We start from the raw sequence: 6,245 nt of genomic DNA on the forward strand, positions 1-6,245 counted from the left end.
GACTGAAAATGTTGCATTATATTTTAAATAGTCAAATATGTTAAAAAATATTTCAGTTGTTATCAGTCAATAAGTAGAGACATTAATTTAACACTTTTGTTTATATCTGATTCCAATATGAACAATGCAAAGTGGGTTCTCCCCTTTACACTGCAGAGTACCAAGTAGCGACAATGACAATGGAGGTAAAACAATAGCATCGAGCTGCTCGTTATTTATAATGGTGCATTTGTGTTTCTTTCCCAGCTTATAATAATCAGCAGGCTAGTTATAAGAACGAATTGTGAACTCAAATTGTGTAACTTAATTTTCTGTTTCTCATTACCTCCACAGTAGATATTATGTTCCTGTGACACAGCTACTCACCTGAAAGAAAACACAAATAATTTTAATTTAAAAAATATGTTTTCAGATTCGGCAAAAACACATAAAAGATTTTCAATACATCCAACATGTATAAAAAAGGTTGTATAGCCTAGTAATTCCATAATAACTGTTATCTAATATTTGAATAATATTGATTTTTAGTGGGTATTTTCATTATTCTATACTCAAGTTATCATTAAGTTGGTAAAATATTTAAGTTTTTGTATGCCACAATTTTCCTTCTAATGACATATTAACGCAATTGATTTCATTGTCGTGGTTAAGTAACAAATTTAGTAATAAAATAAACAAAGGCCCAATTATTAAACTAACTGAATATAATATGTGTTCCACTACATTGTTCATAGCTATGTATTAATTCATAAATTATTTGTGTGAATATACTTACTAATTAGTATAAAATGAAGGCGTTCATCTTGCAATAAAAAGGTTATGATATCGTTTTAATATCATGGAATTAAAACGATAATAATGTCATAGTTAATCATCATATATTATAGTTTAATATTATCGTTTTAAAATTGTTGTTTGTTTGACTGATTTTACTATTCAATTTTAAATTATTCAGCGTTTATCAGTTTTACTGTTTAAAATCTAAAGCTTTATAAAAGTGGTTTGATTAAACACATAACTCCCTACGTCATGGCATCAGCCTTAACCTTCTATGAACGGTGGTCTGTTTTATACCACGGGTGGTCTGATTAAATATGTTCTATATTTTTGACATTATTTCCTAATTATGATTACTTTCTAATTACTCTTTCTACGGAAATTATCTCAAACCTTACAACTATCAGACTTTTGACACTCTATTATGGGCCATTAAAGTAGCAAGGTATACAAATATTTATAAATATTTCTATGTCAATAAAATATTTCTATGTAAAAAGGCTATAATGTTTACGCTTCTCAATTTACTAATAATTATTAGAACAACTTGGCCTTCAAATTCCCACTATCTAGTTTTAAATGTATCTTGTAGCTAGTGTTTCCTTACTGACACGGAATTCAATTAAATCACTAGCCAGTAAGACAACGTTGGCATACAGGTAGTTGTTGCATATTTAGAACACGTAGCCTTACTGTATTACACTGAGTCGTTGAATACTAAACTAAAGAATTTGCAAGTGCTTCTGAACACGAGGTTGGAGTATAATTAAGCATGCAAAAATGATTTTAAGAATATGAAAACTTGTAGTTGTTTTGTTCTTACAAACAAATTTAAATCTTTCAACATTTAATTTAAAGACGTTTATTGTGTAAACGTTTGATGAAATTTGATTTTTGTGTTTTCTGTAACTAAAAAATAATTATTAGAAAATGAAACCACCTATATAATCTAAAATGCTCATACCGAGTTATTGTCATTCCTCATGTTTTCTGTAAATAAAGAATTATAAGAAAGGGAAGCTATCTCACACCAGAAAAAATCGGTGTTAGATAGCTTCCAATTTTTTATTTTTTTTATTTAATGACCTTGAACAAGATATACATTCAAACGTCATCACCAACATACGTCACACTTGTGACGACATACCGTACCTATAATTTTCTTAAAAAAACTTCACGAAACTAATGTTTTTGCATCTCATCAGCAAACATATGCTCAACTCCCATATCAGCTGATGTGATAGGACTCTTACAATGACACTACTTACGTACAATTTAGTAGCAACACTAGATATTTAAGGTGGGGCGATAGGAAGACTTAATCGTTACAACCTTTTTACAGCACAATACTCCAACAATGTAATTACCATGATTCTAGAAGTAAGATTCCGTCTCCTTAGCCATTAAAATTACCCATGTTGAATAATATTATTTACTTAAATTCTAACTAAAGGGCAGTTTCGGTTTCAAACATCACACCTTAAAGAAATAACATACTATACGACAGTGTGAAATGGTTTGATGAATAAAAAAACAATCTTATGCATAGTTTCATTATCTTATTTGCAGTTTACAGTTTTGCAGTTGAATTGCATTTTGAATTTGAATTTGCAGTTTTGTGAAAGATAATTAGCTTCAATTACAACTATACTTTGTAATAAGTTACCGTTAACGTTTGCCACAGAGAAGGTCCCAGTCAGCATAAAAATTGTTGAAAAGCCAAAAAAATTGTTGTACAACAATTTTAAAAGAGTTTGCAACAATTTCAAAATAAGTTTGGATATAACACAATTTTAATATAAGTTTTAAACAATTTCAAAATTGTTTTAATATAGATGGTTAGTAACTATATTAAAATTGTTTTGATATGAGTGTGCAACAATTTTAAAATTGTTTTAAAACAATTTTAATACTATTTCGAAAACACATATCAAAATTGTTTTGATATAAGTTTGCAACAGTTTTAAAATTGTTTAGAAACAATTTTAATACTATTTCGAAAACACATATCAAAATTGTTTTGATATAAGTTTGCAACAGTTTTAAAATTGTTTAGAAACAATTTTAATACTATTTCGAAAACACATATCAAAATTGTTTTGATATAAGTTTGCAACAGTTTTAAAATAGTTTTGAAACAATTTTAATAATGTTTCGAAAACACGTATCACAATTGTATTGATATAAGTTTACAACAGTCTTAAAATAGTTTTAAGCCAATTTAAATGCAACTTCTAAAAATCATTAAAATAATAATTAATGTTATAAAACCAAAATGTTCTGGATATTATATTTATGAAAGCGGCTTTCCTTTCAGTAATATAAGTTACAAAAATTACAATGGCCATCCATAATCTTGAAATGGTCTGTTTTGTAAAAAGATTTATAATGATTTTCGTGTTTTTTCGCCCAAATTTTAAGTCTTTCGCACATTTTTTCTATTTTTCCTTATGGGACACTTATACTTGTAGGATAATAGTCAGTGTGTTGTGCTGTGTGTATGTGGCAATGAATACACAAACTAGTTTGTGTATTCATTGTATGTGGCCAATGCGTCAGCAACGACAGCTCCCCGCGATTTTGATTAAAATACAGTACGATAGTGGTAAAATCAAGTGAAAGAGTCATGGAGGAGGGGCAGACTGCCAAACTCAAGTTAGACCTAGACCATCAATTGCGCGACCTGTATAAGTTTAATGGTTAATAACAACAGGTTAACAGTAGTGAAAATAAATTATTTATTATTTGTAATTGTATAAGTATACTGGATGAGTTTTAACATTCTTACAAGTATCATCTACTCTAGACTCTACCAGAGTTTCGCAGTTCACTGACTACAGCAGTCTCCAGTCTGTTGATGTTGATATTTGATCATGATCACGGGCTGATGGGCATCACGGCATTTTGTTTGTTTTAAAAGTTATTAGGTGCATTAAGTTTACTGTTTTTATCCTACATAGCTTCTTAAGCAGCAAACAAGGTGAGTTATAACTTACTTAGGCCTTTTCAGTCAGTGGTGATTCAGTTATTCTAAACTAACATATAGGCCTAACCTAAAATGAAATAGAGATACTCCAATAGTTCCTGGTCTAAGTTAACCAATAACTTTGATAGGTATTTGGTAGGTAACATGATTATGGCCCATCTCTAGAATTGGCCTAGCCTATGTGAGCAAACTCTTATGAATTTCCTTTTGTTTCTCATAAATATAACAGGCTATGTTACTGAAACTGTAAGTTACCGTTGGGTTTTTAGTAAATGGTCGTTGCTAAATGATACAGTTGGATTTACAGTAACCAAAACTAAAATAACTTAGACCTAACTTACACAAGACATCTAACATTAAGTTTATAAACTCATAATTGAATTGAATTACTCACTTAGGTGGCGTCCCCAACTCAAATAGAAAATGACATTGTAGGGCCTGTCGCCTAATGCGGTAACTGCTTAAAAGTAATATGACTAGGTATTTAGGCTTAGGCCTAGCTAAGTTACATCAGCTAGGGATTGATTTAAGTTAAGTTAGCCTATTTTTAAACTTGTTGTGTTAAGGGCTGCAGGGGTTTTTCAACTATAAGTTAAGTTTATAAATATGTTAACTTACTAGACCTTGAAACTTGGTTAACTCATAATTTAGCCCTCCGAGTGTTAAGCATCGCGTAATCGATGCACAACACATCCGCCGTGGTGTTATGCGTCGCTTTTGCGACACACAAACATCGTTTATGGCGAAGGCTCTGGGACTGACTTAATCAGATTGAACTGGATCAAGATTGGTATCGTTTTCGGCAGATTCTAAGCTTTCTCCTGATGTATGTTTCTAGACGCTTTTCATTTTAGTTCCAAAAATATTTTACCAGGCAGCTGACGTGCGTATTTGTAAACAACTTGGTTAACCACCGATGACTGATGTGTTTTATTAAACGTTTCCATTGTCTTAGTGTTAAAATTATAAGAATTTAATTATAAGAAGATTAAAGTGATTTTGAAGGGCTGGTTGATGATCCTGAAGAAGTAGGTAGTGATATTGATGTAAATTATCGGCCAGATTCCTAGCTATGATTAGGCTATGCATTCTTAACTAACGCTTAATGTACGAAATCTGTTTTTCACCCATAACTTATTTATTTTCAATTTTTCTTCCATATATTATTATATTTTTGTAGGCCTAATCCTTATAAAATTTAGAACAAAGTGGCTATTTTAAAATATGTGTAGACTTATAAATTATAAAAAAATATTGAGCGCAAACATACATGTTAGGCTATTCATTTATTATATAATTTTTAATAAATGTTAACTCCACAAAAATTGCAGAAATTTTTTTTGCAATGTTCTATTAAATGCATTTTGTTTTTTGAAGAAATGACGAAAAAGAGATGGGCCAACATTGAACAAAGCAAAATAGAGAAATCAGTTGCTTCATGGCTGCCACAGACACAATTAAAATCAAAGACTTAGAAAGGGTATGTATAGTGTGATAATTTGTATTACAAAATTCACTTAGTGAGGTTAAAAACATAGGCTAACAAAACAATATGCTACTAGCTTTCTCTCTTAATTCCGGATGCTTCAGTTTTGATAGTAGGCTATATTGTTATACTAAAGCTCAGGTGATTTTATTTATCTCAGACAAATACTGCAACAATCATTAATACTTGACAGGGTTTTTTTATTTCACGATTCTGAATCTACCACTTGATAGATTTTCACTATTTTTGTGTCGAAAGAAAGATAATTCTGAGAACTAGGGAATGTCAAAGGCACAATTTCAGTTTAGGGTTTCAGTTTTTTTGAAATTAAGTTTTCATTTTTTTTAAGTCAAGCTGCCGACGTCAACATTCTAGACTAGCTTTTGCTATAATGCCATTTGCTTAACGTAACAGCTGTAAACATTCAGGGGTCCCTAGTAACAAAATATAATATTAATCTGTGTGTTATAATTTTAGGGCAGGGTGTCAAAGAGCACCTGAAGAACAGGAAGATGAGGATCGTGAAGCCGCCGACGCTTGAATGATGTGTAAATAATGTATTGTCAGAGTGTCTACGAACCGGGAAATCTGGGAATGAACTTATTTTTTTACTGAAATGTACTGTTTTTAGTAAATATGGGTAATTTTTAGTGGTAATTGTCCTTAAATAATTGTGTGGGCCATTTTAAGTATGATATAAAAATTTTTTAGAAGAACATAAAAGGTTTTTTATAAAATGTTTGCTTACATTTTCATCATTTTAATAGTAATCTATATAGTCATCATATAGTAATCATAATAGTCATAGTAATCTATGGAGTAATTATGCAATAGAAACCACATTAGCAATCTCAAAGCCATAAATATTTTATCTCGACAATCACATCAAGTCAAGTACTTCAAAAAACTTATGACTCAGTAGCAAAGCTCATAAAAGTTGTATCACTGTCATTCCTTGACAACTTATTTATTTATTACTAGGGTAATTATCATTAG

At 30.4% G+C, this 6,245-nt stretch overlaps 1 long non-coding RNA gene across 1 annotated transcript; it reads left to right on the top strand.

Annotated features, from left to right (window-relative positions):
• The first annotated feature begins 3,651 nt into the window (after nt 1–3,651).
• On the top strand, nt 3,652–5,930 carry LOC128991272 (uncharacterized). Its single transcript, XR_008490622.1, has 3 exons — nt 3,652–3,757; nt 5,141–5,243; nt 5,727–5,930. It is a non-coding gene; the product is annotated as an uncharacterized LOC128991272 (long non-coding RNA).
• The last annotated feature ends 315 nt before the right edge of the window (nt 5,931–6,245 follow it).

The sequence above is a fragment of the Macrosteles quadrilineatus genome, unplaced genomic scaffold, assembly GCF_028750875.1.
Source record: "Macrosteles quadrilineatus isolate MER2022 unplaced genomic scaffold, UCM_ALF_1.0 Scaffold_4__1_contigs__length_99947679, whole genome shotgun sequence".
In the NCBI taxonomy this organism is placed as follows: domain Eukaryota; kingdom Metazoa; phylum Arthropoda; class Insecta; order Hemiptera; family Cicadellidae; genus Macrosteles; species Macrosteles quadrilineatus.